The sequence below is a fragment of the Sciurus carolinensis genome, chromosome 5, assembly GCF_902686445.1.
Source record: "Sciurus carolinensis chromosome 5, mSciCar1.2, whole genome shotgun sequence".
NCBI classification, from domain to species: Eukaryota; Metazoa; Chordata; class Mammalia; order Rodentia; family Sciuridae; genus Sciurus; species Sciurus carolinensis.
Window position 1 is genome coordinate 87,713,584 of NC_062217.1, and position 22,552 is coordinate 87,736,135.

At 37.3% G+C, this 22,552-nt stretch overlaps 1 pseudogene; it reads left to right on the forward strand.

Annotated features, from left to right (window-relative positions):
- The first annotated feature begins 20,786 nt into the window (after positions 1-20,786).
- Positions 20,787-21,569, forward strand: LOC124985635 (phosphatidylinositol 4-kinase type 2-beta-like; annotated as a pseudogene).
- Positions 21,570-22,552: the final 983 nt, after the last annotated feature.

The window sequence follows — 22,552 nt, forward strand, 5'->3', positions numbered from 1 at the left end:
CCATTCCAAGTTTTCTAAGGAGTCTCCACACTGCTTTCCAGAGTGGCTGCACTAATTTGCAGCCCCACCAGCAATGTAAGAGTGTACCTTTCTCCCCACATCCTCTCCAACACCTGTTGTTGCTTGTATTCTTGATAATTGCCATTTTAATTGGGGTGAGATGGAATCTTAGGGTGGTTTTGATTTGCATTTCTCTTATTATTAGAGATGTTGAACATTTTTCCATATGTTTGTTGATTGCTTGTATATCTTCTTCTGTGAAGTGTCTATTCATTTCCTTAGCCCATTTGTCAGTTGGATTATTTACATTCTTGGTGTAGAGTTTTTTGAGTTCTTTATAGATTCTGGAGATTAGCGCTCTATCTGAAGTATGATTGGCAAAGATTTTCTCCCACTCTGTAGGCTCTTTCTTCGCATTGCTGATAGTTTCCTTTGCTGAGAGAAAGATTTTTAGTTTGAATCTATCCCAGTTATTAATTCTTGCTTTTATTTCTTGTGCTATGGGAGTCCTGTTGAGGAAGTCTGGTCCTAAGCCGACATGTTGAAGCTCTGGACCTACTTTTTCTTCTATAAGATGCAAGGTCTCTGGTCTGATTCTGAGATCCTTAATCCATTTTGAGTTTAGTTTCATGCATGGTGAGAGATATGGGTTTAGTTTCATTCTGTTGCATATGGATTTCCAATTCTGCCAGCACCATTTGTTGAAGAGGCTATCTTTTCTCCATTGCATATTTTTGGCCCCTTTTTCTAGTATGAGAAAATTGTATTTATTTGGGTTTTTGTCCATGTTCTCTATTCTGTACCATTGATCCACCTTTCTATTTTGGTACCAATACCATGCTGTTTTTGTTACTATTGCTTTGTAGTAGAGTTGAAGATCTGGTATTGCGATACCGCCTGCTTCACTCTTTCTGCCAAGGATTGCCTTAGCTATTCTGGGTTTTTTATTCTTCCAGATGAATTTCATAATTGCTTGCTCTATTTCTGTAAGGTACATCATTGGGATTTTAATTGGAATTGCATTGAATCTGTATAGCACTTTTGGTAGTATGGCCATTTTGACAATATTAATTCTTCCTATCCAAGAACATGGGAGACCTTTCCATCTTCTAAGGTTTTCTTGAATTTCTTTCTTTAGTGTTCTGTAGTTCTCATTGTAGAGGTCTTTCACCTCTTTTGTGAGATTGATTCTGAAATACTTTATTTTTTTCGAAGCTATTGTGAATGGGGTAGTTTTCCTAATTTCTCTTTCTGAAGATTCATCGCTTATGTATAAAAATGCCTTAGATTTATGTGCATTGATCTTATATCCCACTACTTTACTGAATTCACTTATGAGATCTAAAAGTTTTCTGGTGGAATTTCCTGGTTCCTCTAAGTATACCATCATATCATCAGCAAATAGGGATAGTTTGAGTTCTTCTTTTCCTATTCGTATCCCTTTAATTTCTTTGGTCTGTTTAATTGCTCTGGCTAGAGTTTCAAGGACGATATTGAATAGAAGTCGTGAAAGAGGGCATCCCTGCCTTGTTCCAGTTTTTAGAGGGAATGCTTTCAGTTTTTCACCATTTAGAATGATATTAGCCATGGGCTTAGCGTAGATGGCCTTTACAATGTTAAGGAATGTTCCCACTATCCCTATTTTTTCTAGTGTTTTGAGCATGAAGGGGTGCTGTATTTTATCAAATGCTTTTTCTGCATCTATTGAAATAATCATGTGATTCTTGACTTTAAGTCTGTTGATATGGTGAATGACATTTATTGATTTCCTGATGTTGAACCCCTGGGATGAAACCCACTTGATCATGGTGCACTATCTTTTTAATATGTTTTTGTATGCGATTTGCTAAAATTTTGTTGAGAATTTTTGCGTCGATGTTCATTAAGGATATTGGTCTGAAATTTTCTTTACTCAATGTGTCTCTGTCTGGTTTAGGAATCAGGGTAATATTGGCTTCATAGAATGAGTTTGGGAGAATTCCCTCCTCTTCTATTTTCTGGAATACTTTGAGAAGTATTGGAATGAGTTCTTCTTTAAAAGTTTTGTAGAACTCGGCTGAGAACCCATCTGGTCCTGGACTTTTCTTTGTTGGAAGGCTTTTGATGACTTCTTCTATTTCATTACTTGAAATTGGTCTATTTAAATTGTGTATGTCCTCCTCGTTTAGTTTAGGCAATTCATATGTCTCTAGAAACCTGTTGATGTCTTCGAAATTCTCTATTTTGTTGGAGTACAGATTTTCAAAATAGCTTCTAATTATGTTTTGTATTTCAGTCGTGTCTGTTGTGATATTTCCTTGTTCATTCCGAATTTTAGTGATTTGGGTTTTCTCTCGTCTTCTCTTTGTTAGTGTGGCTAAAGGTTTATCAATTTTGTTTATTTTTTTGAAGAATCAATTATTTATTTTGTCAATTTTTTGTATTGTTTCTTTCGTTTCAATTTCGTTGATTTCAGCTCTCAGTTTAACTATTTCCTGTCTTCTACTACTTTTGGTGTTGGTCTGTTCTTCTTTTTCTAGGGCTTTGAGCTGTAGTGTTAGATCATTTATTTTTTGAGTTTTACTTCTTTTATTAAATGCGCTCCATGAAATAAATCTTCCTCTAAGTACTGCTTTCATAGTGTCCCAGAGATTTTGATATGATGTTTCTTTGTTCTCATTTACCTCTAAGAATTTTTTAATTTCCTTCCTAATATCTTCTGTTATCCATTCATCATATAGTAGCATATTGTTTAATCTCCAGGTGTTGGAGTAGTTTCTGTTTTTTACTCTTTCATTTATTTCTAACTTCAATCCATTATGATCTGATAGAATACAAGGTAGTGTCTCTATCTTCTTGTATTTGCTGACATTAGCTTTGTGGCATAATATATGGTCTATTTTAGAGAAGGATCCATGTGCTGCTGAGAAGAAAGTGTATTCGCTCTTGGTTGGATGGTATGTTCTATAAATGTCTGTTAAGTCTAAATTATTGATTGTGTTATTGAGATCTATGGTTTCTTTGTTCAATTTTTGTTTGGAAGATCTGTCCAGTGGTGAGAGAGGCATGTTAAAATCACCTAGTATTATTGTGTTATGGTCTATTTGGTTTCTAAAATTGAGAAGGATTTGTTTAACATACATGGATGAGCCACTGTTTGGGGCATAGATGTTTATGATTGTTATATCTTGCTGATTTATGCTTCCCTTAAGCAGTATGAAATGTCCTTCTTTATCCCTTCTAACTAACATTGGCTTGAAGTCCACATTATCTGAAATGAGGATGGATACTCCAGCTTTTTTGCTGAACCCATGTGCATGGTATGTTTTTCCCCATCCTTTCACCTTTAGTCTATGGGTATCTCTTTCTATGAGGTGAGTCTCTTGCAGGCAACATATTGTTGGATCTTTCTTTTTAATACAATCTCCCAGTCTATGTCTTTTGATTGATGAATTCAGGCCATTAACATTCAGGGTTATTATTGAGATATGATTTGTATTCCCAGTCATTTGGTTCATATTTAAAATTTTTGACACATCTTGGTTCCTCCTTTATTTGACAGTTCCTTTAGGATAATTCCTCCCTTTGCTGATTTGCTTCTTTGGTTTTTATTTCTTCCTCATGAAATATTTTGCTGAGAATGTTCTGTAATGCTGGCTTTCTTTTTGTAAATTCTTTTAGCTTTTGTTTATCGTGGAATGATCTTATTTCATCGTCAAATTTGAAGGTAAGTTTTGCTGGGTATAAGATTCTTGGTTGGCATCCATTTTCTTTCAGAGCTTGGTATATGTTGTTCCAGACCCTTCTAGCTTTTAGGGTCTGGATTGAAAAATCTGCTGACATCCGTATTGGCTTCCCCCTGAATGTAATTTGGTTCTTTTCTCTCACAGCCTTTAAAATTCTGTCTTTATTTTGTATGTTAGGTATTTTCATTATAATGTGCCTTGGTGTGGGTCTGTTGTAATTTTGTGTATTTGGAGTCCTATAAGCCTCTTGGACTTGATTTTCCATTTCATTCTTCAGATTTGGGAAATTTTCTGATATTATTTCTTCAAATAGATTGTTCATTCCTTTGGTTTGTTTCTCTAAGCCTTCCTCAATCCCAATAATTCTCAAATTTGGCCTTTTCATGATACCCCATAGTTCTTGGAGATTCTGTTCATGATTTCTCACCATCTTCTCTGTTTGTTCAACTTTGTTTTCGAGGTTAAATATTTTGTCTTCAATATCTGAAGTTCTGTCTTCCAGGTGTTCTATCCTATTGGTTATGCTTTCTATGGAGTTCTTAATTTGGTTTATTGTTTCCTTCATTTCAAGGATTTCTGTTTGGTTTTTTTTCAATATCTCTAACTATTTATTGAAATGATATTTTGCTTCCTGAATTTGCTCTGTTAACTGTCGATTGGTGCGATCGTTCAATGCCTGCATTTGCTCTTTCATCTCATCGTTTGCTTCCCTAATCATTTTAATTATGTATATTCTGAACTCCCTTTCTGTCATTTCTTCTGCCATGCTGTCATTGGATTTTATTGATGTAACATCGAGATTTGTTTGGGGCATTTTCTTCCCTTGTTTTCTCATATTGTTCAGGAATCAGTGGGTCATTAAGATATTGCAGATTTCCTTTATCAACTTATAATGTCCCTGAAGATTGCTAGTATATCCCCTCTTATCCTTCAGTAGCCTGAAGTCTTGGAGGAGGTTGATAATGCAGAGCTCCACAAAGAAGCTGCCTCTCTAGGGGTGGTAACCCTCAGGTGGCGTATATTCCCTGCTAGTGGGCAGAGGTACCTCCACTTGTTGACCAATGGTCATCCAATGGGGAACTAGACTGCGGGCTGAGGCAAGGCCCCTTTGTGCCTATGTCTCTGGTTTTACCATCCCTGTGGGAAAACCTCACCCGGCCGGGAAGAGTCACTCGGTGGGGACGTCTCGCTGGTCAGCTGCCCTCCTAGAGGTTCCCCTCATTCTACAACTACCGCCTGGGCTGGGCTGTCTTCCTCTGCAACGATCCCAGGGGCCCGGACCTACGTCCTGGGCCTGGGAGCCTCACCCTTCGCAGGCGAGTCTCCTTAGGCTGCCTCTCCCAGAGAATCTGCCCGCCGCCCTGGAAACTTCGCTCCGCCCCTAGGCGTGTCTCTGTGCGGCTCTTCCAGCAAGAAGCCACCTAGCTCCTGGGACCCTGCTCTGCACCAATCGCCTGGCTATGCAGGTCCTCCCCTGAGCCACCACCTGGAGCCCCGTACAATAGCTCTGAGACCCAGAGACCCGCCACACACCTCCTCCTCCGGACAGCCGCCCGGTTTCCGACGCAGTCACTAGGAGTCCAAACAACTCACTTCGGGTCTCCTCCTCCCGCCAACCACCCGTAGCCCTAGGCAGTCACTCCAAGTCCAAGTGACCCGCCCTGTTCCTCTTCCTCCTCCTTGGGTAGCCCCCCGGGTGTTCAGGAGTGGTGGCTCCGAGACCAAGTGACTCACCATGCTCCTCCTCCAGGCAGGCCACCGGTGTTCGGGAGCGGTCGCTTTTAGTCCAATCAACTGACCACTCGCCTCCTCCTCTGGCAACCGCCTGTGGTTCTGATGCAGTCACTCCCAGACTAAGCGTCCCACCGCTCTCCTCCTCCAGGCAGGCCACCAGTGTTCTGGAGCAGCTGCTCCGAGTTCAAACAGCTCATCACACAGCTCCTCCTCCGGCAACCGCCCGCGGCTCTGATGCAGTCACTCCCAGGTCAAGCAACACGCCGCGCTGCTCCTCCTCCTCCGGGCAACCTCCCGGCGCTCAGGAGCGCTCGCTCTGAGTTCAAACAGTTCACCACGCAGCTCCTCCTCTGGCAACCGCCTGTGGCTCCGATGCAGTCACTCCCAGACCAAGCGTCCCGCCGCGCTCCTCCTCTTCCTCTGGGCAACCCCCCGGTGTTCAGAAGTGGTCGTTCTGGGTCCAAACAGCTCACCACGCAGCTCCTCCCCAGGCAGCCGCCCGGCGCCCCAGCGGCTGCTCGAGTCCAAGCGCTGTGCTGAGCCGCCTCCTCTACGATGATCCCAGTTGTCTGTGTTTACCGCTCCAGCGGGGGGAGGAGCGTCTCGCCGAGCAACTCCACTTCAGAAATTCCCTGCGTTCCGGGGCTACCGCCCCATCCGGGACGCCTCCCCAACAGTAGAGACTCACCTGGCAGCTTTGAGTTGGTCCCAAGTCTCTCACTATCTCCTCTTTTGAATCTTGCGTCCTGGAGCAGCGTGAAATGCAGCTGCCCTCTAGTCCGCCATCTTGGCCTGCCAATTGGTAGGCTTTTGATGGCATTTTCTATTTCATTGCTTAAAATTTTTCTGTTTAAATTGTGTATGACCTCCTGATTCAATTTGGGTAGGTCATATGTCTCTAGAAATTTACCAATGTCTCCAAGATTTCTACTTTACTGGCATATAAATTTTCAAAATAATTTCTAACTATTTTCTGAATTTCAGTTGTGTCCATTTTGATATTTTCTTTTTCATCACATATTTTAGTAATTTGGGTTTTCTCACTTTTTCTCTTCATTAGTGTGGATAGGGGTTTATCAATTTTATTGACTTGTTTTTCAAAGAACCAACTTTTGTTTTGTCAACTTTTTCAATTATTTCTTTTGTTTCAATTTCATTGATTTCACATTTATTTCCTGCCTTCTCCTATTTTGGGTATTGACTTGCTCTTATTTTTCTAGGGCTTTGAGCTGTAATGTTAGGTCATTTCTTTGTTGACTTTTTATTCTTTTAATAAATGAGCTCATGGCAATGAACTTTCCTCTTAGTATTGCTGTCAGATTATCCCAGAGTTTTGGTATGTTGTATCAGTATTTTCATTTACCTCTTAGTATTTTTCATTTCATCCTTGATTTCTTCTACTATCCATTCACAGCATCTCAAAAAAATTTTTGGAAATCAATCTAACAAAAGAGGTGAAAGACCTCTTCAATAAAAACTACAGAACACTAAAGAAATAAATTGAAGACGATCTTAGAAGACGGAAAGATCTTCAATGCTCCTGGATATGCAGAATTAATTTTGTGAAAAGGTCATACTACCAAAAGTGTTATACAAACTTAATGTAATCACTATTAAAATCCTACTGGCATTCCTCATAGAACTAGAGAAAGCAATCATGATATTTATTTGGAAAAGTAAGAGGCCCGTAATAACCAAAGCAATCATTAATACGAAAAGTGAAGCAGGAGACATCACAATACCAGACCTCAAACTATACTACAGAGTAAAGTAATAAAAATGGCAAGGTATTGGCACCAAAAGAGACATGTAGACCAATGGTGCAGAACAGAAGACATAGAGACAAACCCATATAAATATAACAATCTTGTACTAGACAAAGAGGCCAGAAACATTCACTGGAGAAAAGATAGCCTATTCAACATATGGTGCTGGGAAAAATAGAATGCCACATGTAACAAAATGAAATTAAACTTTCATCTGTCACCCTGCTTGAAACTCAACTCAAAGTGGATCAAAGACTTAGGCACTAGAACAGTGACCCTGTGACTGCTAGAAGAAAAAGTAGGCCCACAACTTTACCTTGTCAGCCTATGATCTGACTTTCTTAATAAGACCCCTAAAGTTTGAGAAGTTAAATCAAGAATCAATAATTCAAACTAAATCAAGAATTCAAACTTAAAAGCTTATTCTCTGCAAAGGAAACAATAACGTGAAGAGAGCCTGCAGATTGGGAGAAAATCATTACCACATGCACCTCTGGTAAAGCATTAATCTCTAAGGTATATAAAGAACTCAAAAAACTGAAGCACACACAAAAAATAATAACCCAATCAATAAATGGGTTAAGGAACTGAACAGACACAGAAGAAGATATAGAATCTATCAACAAATATGAAAAAATGTTCAACATCTCTAGCAATCAAAAAATGCAAATTAAAACTACTCCAAGAATTCATCTTAATCCAATCAGAATGACAATTATCAAGAATACAAGCAACAGTAAATGTTGGCAAGAATGTGGGGGAAAAAGGTACATTCATACATTGCTGGTGGGAATGCAAAATGATGCAACTATTCTGGAAAAAAGTATGGAGATTCCTCAAATGGAACCAATATTTGACTCAGTTATCCCACTCCTCAGTTTATATTCAAAGGATTTAAAATCATCATACTACAGTGACACAGCCACATCAATGTTTATAGCAGCTTAACTCACAATAGCTAAACTATGGAACAAACGTAGGTGCCCTTCAACAGATGAATGGATAAAGAAAATGTGATATATATACGTGATGATATATTACTCAGTTTTAAAGAAGAATGAAAATCTGGCATTTACTGGTAAATGGATGCAGTTGGAGAACATCATGTTAGAAGAAATAAGACAAACCCAAAAAACCAAAGGCTGAATGTTTTCTCTGATATGTGGATGCTAATTCACAATAAGTGTGGGGGTGTTCTAGGAAAAAAGAGTTACTTTATATTAGGTACAGGGGAGTGAAGGGAGGTGAAGGGGCATGGGGGTAGAAAAAATAGTAGAGTGAAACAATCATTATTATCTCATGTACATATATGATTGCATGACTGATGTAATCCTACAATATGTATAATCAGAAAAGTGAAAAATTATACTCCATTTATGTATTATTTATTAAAGTGCATAAATGCAATCTACTGTCAACTAATTAGAACAAATAAAAAGATTTTTAAAATATCAAATTGGCTCTTATTTGTGATTCTAGAATTGTGCAATTCTTCATTCTATAAATTAAGTTAAAGTTCCTATGAATTGAACAGAGGTTAGCTTTAAGGCAGAAAAAGGTTGAACAAAGCAGAAACAGAATGAAAAGTGGATTGGTCATTTCAAACTTATTTTCTTTGTTGAATTAAAACAGAGGGTACTTCCTTATTACTCTGACTCATGTTGACTAAAATCTCCTGATTTTTGTTTTCATTTCTGTTATTGTTGTTCTTTAAAACTGCTCTGGTTCAAAGTTTAGTTTCATTAGAAGACACTTAACGCAAGTGACTTCATGCTGGTTTACTCTGGTCTGCTGGGTCCTAGTGCAAGAGGCTACTCCAAAGTAATGCTGTCCTATTAATATTGTTTAACTACTTGATAAAAAAAATTAATATGTGTCCAATTTTAAAACTTTCCCATGAAAGTTAAAAGGTGTCCCTTCAGTCACAGTGCTTAAAATTATATGAAAATGATTGTCCTTACAAGTATGTAAAATGATTTTTAAAAAATAACACTAAAAGGAGGAACTTTGGATTGTGTTGAGGGGAGTGGGGGGAGGTAAGGGGGCAGGGGATTGGGTAAGATGGTGGTATGAGATGAATGTCATTACCCTAGGTACTTGTATGTTTGCACAAATGATATGACTACATCATGTACAACCAGATAAATTAATAGTTGTGCTCCATTCATGCATAGTGAAACAAAATGCATTCTGCTGTCATGTATAACTAATTAGAACAAATAAAAATAAAAATAAATAACACTGAATAAGAGAAAAATGGTTATTTTCCTGTGTGGGAAAATCTAGATATCACACGAATTCTTTTTTGCTTTTTTTATGGGAAGAGCACTTCAGGTTTCTAGTCAAAAGGTTTAACTTTCATAAGATTTGCTTTTCACTGTTTAGTTAGAAAGGGGTATATTTGAAATACAGCTCAAAGAAGAGCCTATGAACCCCATGACCATTGATTCTTACCTTTCCAAGGCAGAAAATGGGAATAGCTTAGTGGGTGGAAGTGAGATATGTGTTTACTGGGGGCATGTTCAGAGATTATTTCTGCATGTTCTCTGCTTCAGATATATTTGACAGCAAAATATACCTCATAAATTACAGTATCTTATAGTAATATTATATCTTTATAATAATATTTATGATTTAGTCACATTATTGCTCAAAATTTTGTACAATAGGCCTAGAAAGATACCTTCACCACCTACTGTTTGAAAAACTGTGATCATACTTAGTTCCTTTTACTTGTAATACTCTCAACAAAAGTATAAGCATAGGGCTGGGGTTGTGACTCAGTGTGATTCAGTGGTTGCCTAGTATGTGTGAGGTGCTGGGTTTGATTCTCACCACCACATATAAATAAATAAAAAAATAAGGTTCCATAAACAACTATAAACATTATTTTTAAATGTAGAAAAAGTGATGATGTGCTTAAACATATTATATTTGTTTTGCTTTTGATCTAACTTCTAAATTTGTTTTTTACTGTACTTTTTTATATTATCTTTACTGATATTTTTTAAGTATATAAAATACTATAGAAATTTAATGATAGTCTCTTGACTAAAAGGTGGTAGTCTTTCAAAAATTTAGTTTCAGTTTATACCATATAATTGCCATTGAGTTTTTCATATATATTTTAGCAAGCAGGGATTACCATCACAGTACTTGGTTATTTGGAAAAACAGACAAATCCCGTAGAATCTAAATTTTTATGTTTGTATTTAAAAGAATGTTAACTTATTAGATTTCCAGTTTTTATATATGTGATGTGAGAATAATAAATTCCACATTTTGTAAATTACTTAGAATTAGGTGTCTACTCTAGGTGTTCAAAGACAGTATGATCATTGAGGCTGAACGTAATTTGAATTTTAGAACCCTATGACCAGAAATCACTACAAAAAAGAAATACATACATATATATATATATATATATATATATTTAGATAAAACTGACATTTTGTTCTAACATGTATGTATACAAATATACACATGTATGTTTATATATATATTTACATAGGCATTTTATATACAAATGTGTATTTTATATGTAAAATATATCTCTGCCTATCTTGTAACTCTCTGTGCCTCTGCTCAATCCTTCACTTCCCTTCAAAAGATGGGAATAGGTGCACAAATTCCTTAGACAACAATTCTAAGGAAATCAGTCTGGATCTAAAATTATCCATAAAAATTCATTTACTTATAAAATCAATATCTTTATTATCATAGAGATTTTTATAAACATAGTTACAGAATTTCTAGTAGTATTTCAATTGTTGATCACATTTACTAAGTGACTTTTCTAAGTCATTATGAACGCTTCATAGTTAAACTTTTTGAAATAAACAAAGAGCATGAAGCTGGACAGACCAGAGCATGAAATCAAGTTTTGAGACTTCAGAAATCCCCTAAAGTCTGATGAGATTTCTCATATTTCAAATGACATAGAAAAGTTTATAAAGCATAAAACATTTATTTTATGTAGAAGATTGGTTCCTTCTTAATATTTCCAATAAAATGTGTGTGTGTCTTTTTTCCTTTCTCCCTTTTTCTGGAAAATGACTTACCATATTGTCTTTAAGAAAAAGAAGCACAATGACTTTTTCTTAATTAACAGATGAAAGAAAAGGAAAATCTGCTGTTATACTGTTAAAAGTTTTTATGAAACACTGAGTGATAGAATTATGCATGTGCAGGAGTTGTCTTTAGTGCTTTGAATTGCAGCAAGATCACTTTCCCACCCAAAAACCTTCATAAGTAAAAGGCAGTCTTAATGATTTAGCAAATCTATCATAATCAAAATATCAGAATGTCATTTTAGTAAAATTGTTTTTATCTAAAGATTGATGTTTCCATCAGATACATAAAACTTTAGTATTGGAGATCTAAGATGGTGGACTATAGGGAGGCTGCATTCCTTCTCACTCCGTAACTCCAGTTTCAAGCAGAGGATATCTGTTTCTTGGTGAGGCAGTTTTTGCTGCTTATCCATCCCATGCTGTTTACCCATTTGTCTGCAGTGATCACCTGCAGTCTGCCTGCTTTTTTTGAGTACAGATTGCTCACTGTCAGGTGCCTGTCATCTGCCATTTGCCTGCCTCTTGCCTGTGCATCACCTGTCTTGCACATATCCATCACCCAACGCATGAGGTTCACCTCCCAATCGTACGACAACAGTCAGCAAACTGATCGCCAACTGCCAGTGGAGTACCAGCTGCCTGCTGTTGCCTGGAAGTTCCCTGTAACAGTACCTGCAGGTTTGATTACACATGGCTGCCGCCATTTTGAGAAAACAGCCAGGCCCTGTAGGACCCCTGACTGGACTGAATTAGCCCCGTCTCCAGGATCCCTCAGTCCAACCAATCACTCCCTGCCTCTGGGGCCCTCACATCAACTTGTCTGCTCCCTTCTGACAGGACCCCCAGACCAACTGACTGTGCCCTATCACCAGAACCCCAGACCAACTGATTGCACCCAGCCTCCAGGATCCCACAACCACACCAAACACACCCAACCTTCAGGATCCCTGCCTGACCAACCACACCCCACCTCCAGGACCTCCAGCTGACCACGTCCACACCCTGAGCTGCAGCTCCCCATTTGCCACCACATTTGGAAGCCAGAGGGGCCATCTTGGATAATCCTGGAAGCTGTAGTTCTGCTGTTTAGGTGGGGCAAATCCCATCCAGAGATGCCTGCTGGTCATTGTCAGGTACCTCTCATGCATCAGGGTACTGAACACTGGGAGGTTTCATTACTATATGACTGTTATACTGTAGATTTTCTTTTTTCTCCTTATTGAAAAATTTTGTTTTTATTTCTTTACTTTTCTTACTCTCTTTTCCTTTTGTTTACCTGTTCCCTCAGAGTCTCTTTCTCCCTATTTGTATGCTAACATCCAATTTCTTTTGATTACATTCTCACCCTTTTTATTATCTAGACCTTCTGTATATTCTTTTCTGATCCCATTAAGAGTCACATTCTACATCCCTCTACATCCTCTTTGTCCTCCATTAGAAACTGCAGACCTTATTGCAAATCCATTTGTTTTACTCAAGATAATATTTGAACTCATTCTGTTTATTGTGGCAATTTTGTTATCGTCCTCGTAGGGGCTATTTGGTCTAGGATTGCATAGTGTCTGAATTGGCACTGCTCATATTGATCTCCCCTTAAAGGAAAGGTTTTGGAAACCTATAGGGCTACTATAAGCCTATAGGGGGAAATCTGCAATACCCCACATCTGTACTGCTAGAGGGGAAGATACATGAACAACATGAAAAAACAAGGGAAGAAAATGATTCAAACAAATCTAGATTCTATATTAATAGAATCAAATGACAGTATGTTAGAAGAAATGTCAGAAAAGGACTTCAGAATATACATGATTAAGATGATTCACGAAGCAAAGGATGAGATAAGAGAGCAAAGGCAGGCAATGAATGATAATACCAATAAGCTGAAAGAGCAACTGCAGGAGGCAAAAGATAATTTCAACAAAGAGGTAGAGATTATCAAAAAAAAAAAAAACAAAAAAAAAACAAAAAACAAAAAAACAAAAAAACGAAATCCTTGAAATGAAGAAAACAATAAACCAAATAAAAAATTCAATGGAAAGCATTACCAAAAGACTAGACCACTTGGAAGACAGAACCTCAGACAACGAAGACAAAATATTTAATCTTGAAAATAAAGTTGCCCAAACAGAGAAGATGGTAAGAAATCATGAACAGACTCTCCAAGAACTATGGGGCATCAAGAAAAGAACAGATTTAAGAATAGTTGGGATTGAGGAAGGCACAGAGATACAAACCAAAGGAATGAACAACCTATTCAATGAAATAACATGAGAAAATTTTCCAAACCTGAAGAATGAAATGGAAAATCAAATACAAAAGGTTTACAGAACACCAAATGCACAGAATCACAACAGATCCACACCAAGGCACATTATAATGAAAATGCCTAACATTCAAAATAAAGATAGGATTTGAAGGCTGCAAGAGAAAAGCATTGGATTACATATAGGGGGAAACTAATGCGGATAGCAGCAGACTTCTTAACCCAGATTCTAAAAGCTAGAAGGGCCTTGAACAACATATTTCAAGCTCTGAAAGAACATGGTTGCCAACCAAGCATTCTATAACAAGCAAAACTGACCTTCAGATTTGAAGATAAAATAAAATCCTTCCATGATAAAAAAAAGTTAAAAGAATTTACAAATAGGAAGCTGGCACTACAGAATGTTCTCAACAAAATATTCCATGAGGAGAAAATGAGAAACAACAATATAGGTCAGCAAAGGGAGGAATTGCCTTAGAGAAAAACCACTCAAAGGAGAAACCGAGCCAAGTTAAAAACCAAAAATAAGCCCAAATGACTGGGACTACAAATCGTATCTCAATAATAACCCTGAACATTAATGGCCTAAACTCATCAATCTAAATACATAGACTGGCAGAATGGATTAAAAAGAAAGACCCAACAATATGCTGCCTGCAAGAGACTCATCTCATAGATAAGGACATCCACAGACTAAAGGCAAAAGGATTGGGAAAAAGCCTACTCAGCACATGGACTTGGTAAAAAAGTGGGGGTTTCCATCCTCATATCAGATAAAGTGGACTTCAAGCCAAAGTAAGTCAGAAGGGATAAAGAAGGACATTTTATACTGCTTAAGGAACCATAAATCTGGAAGACGTAACGATAGTAAATATTTATGCCCCAAACAATGGTGCATCCCTGTACATCAAACAAATCCTTCTCAACTTCAGGAATCAAATAGACCACAACACAATAATTCTGGGTGACTTTAATGCACTGCTGTCACCACTAGATACAGTTTCCAAAGAAAAACCAACCAAAGAAACCATAGAACTCAATAACACAATCAATAACCTAGACTTAATAGACATATATAGAATATTCCATCCATCGAGTGGATTCACTTTCTTCTCAGCAGCACATGAAACCTTCTCGAAAATAGACCATATGTTATGCCACACAGCAGCCCTTAGGAAATGCAAAAAAATAGAGATACTGCCTTGTGTTCTATCAGATCATAATGGACTGAGAGTAGAAATCAATAAAAAAATAAAAAACAGAAATTCCTCCTACACCTGGAGACTAAATAATATGCTATTGAATGAAACATGGATAATAGAAAACATCAGGGAGGAGATAAAAAATTATTAGAGGTCAATGAGAACGACGATACAACGTATCAAAATCTCTGGGACACTATGAAAGCAGTACTAAGAGGAAAATTGATTGCATGGAGCACATTCCAGAAATGAATGAAAAGTCAACAACTAAATGACCTAACATTACAGCTCAAAGTCCTAGAAAAAGAAGGACAGAATAACAGCAAGAGTGGTAGAAAACAGGAAATAATTAAAATCAGAGCTGAAATCAATGAAATTGAAACAAAGGAAGAATTCAAAAAATTGACAAAACAAAAAGTTGGTTAATTGAAAAAGTAAACAAAATAGACAAACTCTTAGTCACACTACAAAGAGAAGGAGAGAGAAAACTCAAATTCCTAAAATTCATGATGAAAAGGAAATATCACAACAGACGCCACTGAGATACATAACATAATGAGAAGCTACTTTGAAAATCAGTATTCCAACAAAATAGAAACTACTAAAGACATTGACAAATTTCTAGAGACATATGCTCCTCTCAAACTGAACCAGGAGGACATACACAATTTAAACAGATCCATATCAAGAAATGAAATAGAAGAAGCCATTAAAAACCTATCATCCAAGAAAAGCCCACGACCAGACAGATTCTCAACTGAGTTCTACAACCTTCAAAGAAGAAGTCATTCCAATACTTCTCAAAGTTTTCCAGGAAAATAGAAAAGGAGGCTACCCTACCAAAGTCATTCTATGAAATTATATCACCCTCATACCCAAATCAGGCAAAGACACATCAAGGAAAGAAAATTTTAGACCAATATCCTTGATGAATATAGATGCAAAGATCCTCAACAAAATATTGGCAAACCTTATCCAAAAACATATGAAAATTGTGCACCATGATCAAATGGGGCTCATCCCTAGAATGCAAGGATGGTTTAACATCTGTAAATCAATAAACATAATCCAACACTTCAATAGACTTAAGGATAAGAATCATATGGTTATTTCATTTGACGCAGCAAAAGTGTTCAACAAAATGCAACACCTCTTCATGCTCAAAACACTGGGAAAAAAAGGGATAGTAGGAACATACCTGAATATTGTAAAGGTTATTTATGCTAAGCCCATGGCCAACATCATTCTTAATGGAGAAAAACAGAAAGCATTTCCCTTTAAAAACTGGAATAAGACAGGGATGTCCTCTTTCACCAATTCTATTCGACATTGTCTTCGAAACTCTAGCCAGAGCAATTACACAGACTAAAGAAATTAAAGGGATATGAATAAGAAAAGAGGAACTTAAGCTGTCACTATTTGCTGATGATATGATTCTATATTTAGAGGATCCATAAACTTCTCCAGAAAACTTCTAGACCTCACCAATGAATTCAGCAAAATAGCAGGCTATAAAATCAACACGCATAAATCTAAAGCATTTTTATATGAAAGCGATGAAACATCTGAAAGGGAAATGAGGAAAACATCTCCATTTGCAATAATCTAAAAAAAAAAATACAATACTTGGGAATCAATCTAACCAAAGAGGTAAAAGATCTCTACAATGAAAACTACAAAACATAGAAGAAAGAAATTGAGGAAGACCTTAGAAGATGGAAAGATCTCCCATGTTCTCGGATAGGCAGAATTAATATTGTTAAAATGGCCATACTACCAAAAGTGCTATGCAGATTCAATGCAATTCCAATTAAAATCCCAATGATGTACCTTACAGAAATAGAGCAAGCAATCACAAAATTCATCTGGAAGAATAAGAAACCCAGAATAGCTAAAGCAATCCTTAGCAGGAAGAATGAAACAGGGGGTATCACAATACCAGAACTTCAACTATACTACAAAGCAATAGTAACAGGAACAATGGTATTGGCACCAAAATAGACAGGTAGATCAATGGTACAGAATAGAGTACACACACAGAAACCCAAATAAATACAGTTTTCTCATACTAGACAAGGGTGCCAAAAATATGCAATGGAGAAAAGACAGCCTCTTCAACAAATGGTGCTGGGAAAACTGGAAATCCATATGTAAAAGAATGAAATTAAACCCTATCTCTCACCCTGCACAAAAATCAACTTTAAATGGATCAAGGACCTTGAAATCAGTCCAGAGAGTGTGCATTGTATAGAAAAAAAGTAGGTTCAAATCTTCAACTTGTTGCCTTAGGATCAGACTTCCTTAACAGGACTCCCATAGCACAAGAAATAAAAGCAAAAATCAATAACTGGGACAGATTCAAACTAAATAGCTTTCTCTCAGCAAAGGAAACTATCAGCAATGTGAAAAGAGAGCCTACAGAGTGGGAGAAAATATTTGCCACTCATACTTCAAATGGAGCACTAATTTCCAGAATCTATAAAAACTCTACACGAAGAATTCAAATAACCCAATCAACAAATGGGCTAAGAAAATGAACAGATGCTTCACAGAAGAAGATCTACACGCAATCAACAAACATATGAAAAAATGTTCACCATTTTTAGTAATAAGAGAAATGCAAATGAAAACTTCTCTACGATTCCTTCTCACCCCATTTAGAATGGTGATTATCAAGAATGCAAGCAACAGTAGGTGTTGGAGAGGATGGGGGGACAAAGTACACTCATACATTGCTGGTGGGGCTGCAAATTAGTGCAGCCACTCTGGAAAGCAGTGTGGAGATTCCTTAGAAAACTTGGAATGGACCCATCATTTGGCCCAACTATCCCACTCCTCAGCCTATACCCAAAGGACTTAAAATCAGCATACTACAGAGATACAGCCACATCAATGTTCATAGCTGCTCAATTCACAATAGCCAGATTGTGGAACCAACCTAGATGCCCTTCAATGGATGAGTAGATAAAGAAACTGTGGTATATATATATATACAATGGAATATTACTCAGATATAAATAATGATAAAATTATGGCATTTGCAGGCAAATGGATGAAATTGGAGAATGTCATGCTAAGTGAGATAAGCCAATCTCAAAAAATCAAAGTACAAATGATCTCACTGATAAGCGGATGATGACACATAATGGGGGTGTGAGAGGGGGCCAAGAATGGATGAAGGAGGAACTGTATAAAGGGAAAAGAGGGGTGGGAGGAGTAGAGGGAAGGAAAAAATAGCAGAATGAATCAAACACCATTACCCTATATAAATGTATGATTACCAAATGATATGCTGTTACTCCATGTACAAACAGAAACAACATGTACCCCATTTGTTTATAATAAAAATAAATTTTAAAAAATTTTCCTATTTTTATTTCCATTCTAGAGTTGAAAACCCTGGCACCCAGAAATACATAAACTTTGCCAAGTTTATGTAAGTGGTAAGTCCTATGGTGTGAACCATCCAGGCTGGGTCACTGCTGGCCAACTCTGTAAAGCACCAATCAGACCATACTTTTTGTAGATGGCACCTCTACAGCATAGTTCCAGATATGACTCTGAATCCAGGTTCAATCGCTTCCCAATTAATCTGAACGAAAATTCAGGAAATGCAGATATTCTCCTAAAACTTTTCACTTTTTTGTTGATTGTAAGGTAGTTTGAATATTATGTCATTTTTGGGTTTTTGTCCACTCAAAAACATCCCTGTAATGGATATTGGCTAGTTATTTTATTATTTGTTCCTAACCACGCTTTTAACAAATTTATACTTTGTTTTTTAAAACAGACTATATCAGTTCCTCCCTTGTTTGGTTACCAAGCACTAAGAGCTTGGGAGGCCATGTGATTAGAGTGAGGCTCAGCTGCCATATGATTGGTTCAAATGTCAGTCACAGAGCCACTTTTCCTACTTTAAAGTGATATTGCTGATGTAATTGCACTTTGCATAAAATACCAGAGTTTTTCTTTTTTGACTGGTTCCATCACTTTTACTTATGAAACACTCCCAAATGAAACTTCTGAATAAAAAAATACAACTGAAAATACTTCCATGTAGAAAACAGTTTTTACAAACTACATTAGTTTCAGAGAATGGAAAAAAAAATGCTCCTATAGTAGTTTTATGTATTATTAAATAATGTTATTTATGCTTTTAGTAGTTTATGGTGTTCAGAGAGGCATGTTCTTGCAACTACCCTTTTCTCCCATCTTGTTTACCTTAAGGAAGGGAACGTGGGATCTGACAAAAGGAAAGGAACTTGTACAAAGGAAAGGAACTTTGCCGATTAATTGCCATTAAGGTTGTACATTTTTATCTTTAAAAGTTAAGTCACACTTCCTCAAACACACAATGATTCATCTTTACAAAAAATAATTAAGGAGTACCTCATATAATTCCAGTACTTGAGCAACTATGAAGTACCATTTTTGTATAATAAGTGATACTAGGTCTTGAAGACTTAAAGCAGATAAAGATGGATATTGTTTAATCTCTTCATGCTGTATGGAATCTCCCTGAAATTTTTAACCTTTTTTTATTTACTTGAAATAATATACAAGAATACAGTGTGTAAAATTGAAGGGCAACTTTATGAAGAAGAGTAAATAAATTGAAATCAATTTTACAGATGTGATTCCTAACCAGAAATATCACTTTGTGAAAAACATGAAAAGCCATGATTGTAGCTCAGAGCAAAGCAACTGTATTGCCAATGTATTTCCTCTAATATTGGACAGTTGGAGGAAAAGTAAAGTGCAAGTGTTCCACTGCAATAAGAGCAAAGTCTGCCCCCACCATAAAGATGATGACAAAATATAGTTAGGATACATGACTGAGGAGACATAGAACACAAGGTTAAAAAAAAATGCAATGGTATAGAACGTTTAATAGCACCATTGCAGTGACTAGATCCCAATGCTGTTAACTAACTTTACCTTGGTCCAGGCTACATCGCCGCTCAAATAATGGATGAGTGCTGCCACTGGATGCATGAATATATATATATATATATATATATATATATATATATATATATATGTACACACACACACACACACACATTTTCTTTATCCATTTATCTGATGAAGGGCATTTAGGTTCATTCCATAGTTTGCATAGTTTGGTTATTGTGAATTGAGCTTCTATAAGCATTGATGTGACTGCCTCACTGTAGTGTGCTAATTTGAAGTCCTTGGGATATAAATGAAGGAGTGGGATAGCTGGGTCAAATCGTGGTTCTGTTCCAAGTATTATAAGTAATCTCCATTTCTCTCTCTCTCTCTCTCTCTCTCTCTCTCTCTCCTTTCTTTCCTTCCTAAAATGTATTGCTTAGTGTTTCCTCCCTACTATGTCAGACTTCTAGGAAACTGCACTGTAAGAGTACAGTAAAGTTCTCCAGCATTTGTAAATACTGAGGAGAACACACAAAATAGAGATACCAAAGGAGTAGCAAGACAGGTCCTTCTATCCATTCCTTATTTAATATTATATTGATTTCATCTTGTGCCTCTCCAGAGTATTGAAATGGGGGTGGGGCATCCAGAAGGCTCTCCTTTCAAATATGGAAACTTCTAAGAGTGGGAGAAAACATTACTGCAATGCTATTTGGTTCTACTAGAACCTATAGTCACCAACTGAGTCTACGAACATAGCATTTGAATAAATCATCTGAGAATTAAAAAGTTAAACGCCTTGAGCTGGTGAGGTGGCATAGGTGTGACCCAGCCACTCCAGTTCCCAGCAATGCCCACTCAGGTCAGACCCAGGCACCCAACCACTCTGATCTGGTTTTGGCATCCAGGGCAGAGAGGGAGCTAATGGTGGAGCTCTGTGAGCCCGGCCAGCGTGCGTCTGCTGGAGCAGAATCAGGAGGAAGAGGAAGACTAGGAGCTGGAGCCACTGCTGCAGCGGATCGCCTGCACCTAGCTGTGGGGAGGCGCACCAGGGGGCGCCCTGGGGCTGCAGGATGTAGCAGATGACAGGGAGTGACTGTTGAGGCCAGACAGGCTACCAGGAATTGATGCTGCAGCCCAAAGACCAGTCCAGCTGCCTCTCCCGTCCTCTGTGGCTCGCCCACGGATCTGAGTCAGGACCACCCCTCGGTTCAACGACTCCTGGAATTTCAGAGATCAATGGATTCTTGCATGATTCAGAATTTGCTGGTATTATATTGAGAGTGGAACTAGCAATAGAATTGGGAGTTCTTCCAGACAGAATTTCTCAAGGGTCAAGTGAAGTTACTTTGTAAAGGATCCTAGGAGAAAAATTATTGGTGTATTTAAACAGAAATCAGAAGAGCTTTATGGTCAACTGAATCCAAAATGAACCAAGGATGTCCACAAAGTCTATTGCCCTTGCTGCTTTGGCAGAGGCTGCCTGCTTCTCAACCAGGGCTACCCTTCTGAGCCTGAGGCCTACTTAATGAATGAAAACCTTATCTGGGCATTGTACCTAAAACAAAGGTTGTTTGATTTGTAAGTGAGACTTTTAACTACACTGACCAAGCAAAATCAGGATACAAAAAGTATGCCTTACAGAAAGTGCCAAAAGTAGGTAGAAAGTTTCATCAGATAGGCTCTCTCCTAACAAACATTGAAAGTTACAGGAACCTGAATATTGGCTTAGGCATTTGAAGCTGATCTTTTGCCTGACAATATTAGAAAACATGTCAAAATTTGAAAGATTATTTGTTTTGGATGACATCATCAGAAATACAGACAGGGGAAATGATAATTGGTTAGTCGTATATGAAAAGGAGAAATGTGGGTTGGGGTTGTGGCTCAGTGGTAGAGTGCTTGCCTAGTACCACGTGCAAAAAGAAAGATATCAGTGTCCATCTACAACTAAAATATTTAAAAGAAAAAAGAAAAGGAGAAACGTTAAAAGGAAACTCACCGTGATGACTCAAACTGGTCAATGATAAAGAATTGCTCATTAAAGACCTATTTCATTGCTTGAAATTGATTTATTTAAGTTGCGTATGTCCTCCTGGTTCAGTTTAGGTAATTCATATGTCTCTAGAAACTTGTTGATGTCTTCGAGGTTTTCTGTTTTGTTGGAGTATAGATTTTCAAAATAGCTTGTATTTCACTCATGTCTGTAGTGATATTTCCTTGTTCCTTCCGAATTTTAGTAATTTGAGTTTTCTCCCTCTTTCTCTTTGTTAGTGTGACTAAGGGTTTATCAATTTTGTTTATTTTTTCAAAGAACCAGCTCTTTATTTTGTTAATTTTTTTTGATTGTTTCTTTTGTTTCAATTTTGTTGATTTCGGCTCTGATTTTAACTATTTCCTGTCTTCTACTACTTTTGGTGTTGGTCTGCTCTTCTTTTTCTAGGGCTTTGAGCTGTAGTACTAAGTCATTTATTTGTTGACTTTTACTTCTTTTGTTGAACGTGCACCATGAAATAAATCTTCCTCTAAGTACTGCTTTCATAGTGTCCCAGAGATTTTGATATGATGTGTCTTTGTTCTTGTTTACTTCTAAGAATTTTTTTTATTTCCCTCCTGATGTCTTCTGTTATCCCTTCATCACATAATAGTGCATAATTTAACCTCCAGGTATTAGAGAAGTTTCTGTTTTTTATTCTGTTTTTATTTCTAATTTCAATCCATTATGAAATGATAGAATACAAGGTAGTATCTCTATCTTCTTGTATTGGCTAACAGTAGCTTTGTGGCATAAAATATGGTCTATTTTAGAGAAGGATCCATGTGCTGCTGAGAAGAAAGTGTATTTGTTCTTTGTTGGATGGTATATTCTATATATGTCAGTTAAGTCTAAATT